This window comes from Magnolia sinica, chromosome 8 (genome assembly GCF_029962835.1).
Source record: "Magnolia sinica isolate HGM2019 chromosome 8, MsV1, whole genome shotgun sequence".
Lineage (NCBI taxonomy): Eukaryota > Viridiplantae > Streptophyta > Magnoliopsida > Magnoliales > Magnoliaceae > Magnolia > Magnolia sinica.
The window spans coordinates 78419743-78422256 of NC_080580.1; the positions used below are offsets into that span (position 1 = coordinate 78419743).

At 34.4% G+C, this 2514-nt stretch overlaps 1 non-coding gene across 1 annotated transcript; it reads left to right on the forward strand.

The window, feature by feature from the left end:
* Positions 1-613: 613 nt before the first annotated feature.
* LOC131254498 (small nucleolar RNA R71) lies at positions 614-720 on the forward strand. The gene has a single exon (XR_009175610.1). It is a non-coding gene; the product is annotated as a small nucleolar RNA R71 (small nucleolar RNA).
* The last annotated feature ends 1794 nt before the right edge of the window (positions 721-2514 follow it).

A 2514-nucleotide genomic window follows, 5' to 3' on the forward strand; every position in this document is an offset into this window, starting at 1 on the left:
ATAAAATCTCGCATTGCCTGGGTCAACTCTTGCATGGAATTTTGAACCGGTTCTTCTTGAAGTTTCCCCTGACTTGGATTTTGATTGAAGAAACTTTGAGGGGTAGTAGTTTGTCCATTTCTCCAACGAAAGTTTGGATGATTTTTCCAACCGGGATTGTACGTATTAGAGCTTGGTCCATTGAAAGGTCTTTGATAATTATTTATGGCATTGAATTGTTCATTAAATACTTCTCGAAAGGCGGGTATCGTAGGACAATTTTTAGTTGTATGAATGTTGCAATCACAGATGCAGCAAACATTTTCATTAACCTTATCCTTCTTTCCTTCCATGGCCTCAAATTTTCTTATGAGCTTAGTCACTTTATAGTTGAGATCATCCTCTTCTTTCAAGAGATACATCCACCTTTCTCCTTAGATTTAGTCGGCCTAGACGTGGTGTTCGATTTTGGGTAATAATCTCATGATTGTGTTTTTTCAGCAAGACTATCGAGGTAATCCCATACCTCGTCGACATTTTTATTAATGAATTCTCCATTACACATTTTCTCGACCATTTGGTGCATGGAAGTGTCAGTCCATCGTAGAAAAAATTTGTGATGCGCCACGTTTCAAAGCCGTGTTGTGGGCATGAACTGACCAAATCCTTGAACCTTTCCCAACATTGGTAAAATGTTTCATCCTCCTTTTGGGTGAAGTTCATGATTGCTTTTCTAAGGGTAATCGTTTTATGATGTGAAATTTTTTTTTTTATAAATTCCCTTTACATATCATTCCATGTACCAATGGATCTAGGCCACAGTGAATGTAACCACGTTTTAGCCTTCTCCTTCAAGGAAAAAGGAAAGAGTTTCAGCCTGACTATGTCCTCAGACACATTTTGAAAATATAAAGTGGCAATGATCTCATCAAACTCTTTCAAATATAGATATGGTTCTTCAGATTCAAGCCCATGGAACTTAGGAAGGAGTTGGATAACCCCTGGCTTGATGTCCATATGTCATGTATTTTCAGAAAAAATCATGCATGAGGGCGTACTCACCCCCGCTAGTTGTAAATAATCTTGTAAAGTACGAGGCAGGGGTGCTTGATGCACCTCATTCTCATCCTGAATGTCCTCCACACTAGGTTGGGATAGAAGAGGTTGGTTTTCAGCCATCACTTCAATTAACTCAGGGAATTTCAAGTGGTGTCTAGTCCTGCGATGGATAGTTAACCCCTCAACCAATCCTCCTTCAGTCAAGAGACATCGAGTGTTGTCATGAGCCCACTTGGGCATGAAACACTCACAGCCCTCAATCAAATTCGAAACCTAATCCTAAGAAAGGAAAAGAAAATCTAGAAAGAAAGAGAGGGTTGGAAAGAAGTTACCAAATTGGAGTCCCTAAGTTAAAAACCTACAAAAGAAAACAAAACAAGTCAGTTTCTAAAGAGAATGTCTAAAATTAGAAAATCCTTAAAAAGAAAGATAGAAGTAAACTAGTTTCTAAAAGAAGAAATTCCTAAAAGAAAATGAAAATTTAAAATAAATTAGGAAAGTCCTAAACTAGAAAGTAAGTTACTAAAAGAGATTTGAAAAATAGAAAGTAGAGAAAGAGCTTACCGAATTAAAAATTTCTATCTTAAAAGCCTACAAAATAGGAATGTTACTTTCTAAAAAAAATCTATAAGTAGAAAATTTCTAAAAATAAATTAGGAAACAAAGTTAGATTCTAAAAGAGTTAGAATTAGAAACTTGCTAAAATAAATACTAATTTAGAAATAGCAAGGAAGAAATTAAGAAAGAAATTACCAATTTAGAAACCTATCTCAGAATCCTATAAAACAGGAAAGTCAGGTTAGTTTATAAAAAGGAAAGAATTTCTAAAAGAGGAAATAACTAGCCTAGTTTCTAAAAACAAAAGAGGAAAGTTTCTAAAAATAAACTATTTCCTAAAAATAGAAAAATACTAGAATTAGAAAATTTCTAAAACTCAAACCCTAATTCTAAAAATAGAAAAAGTAGAGAAATTAGAAAGGGATTACCAATTTAGAAGTTCATGTCAGGATCCTACAAAACAGGAAAACAGGTTAGTTTCTAAAAATCAGAAAAATCTAAACCTAATTTTAAACTAATCCTAAAACTAGTTAATTTCAGAAAAATATAACCGTCAATCCTCGCCAACGGTACCAAAAACTTGTTCACTCCCCAAGTATAGGGTTGTGATGTAGTAATAAACTCGGTAAGACCGAGGTCGAATGCCAAGGGACTGATACCTGTACGTAATCTGAAACTAAGTAGAACAAGAACTAGACTAAGATGAAATCTAAATTGAGTGTAAATTGAGGAATAATGATGAAATAATTATCTAAAACTTAAAGGATTCAGGGAAAGAAAACTAGGGATTCAGAGGATTCACTTGTAGAGATCAGGGAGATCTTATGCTTGTTTCAAGTATTCAGCTGGATTTAGAGTCCTATTTTCATCTAGTTGAAGGGTGTAACCATCAAACTGAACTTCCTTTGATATAGTTTT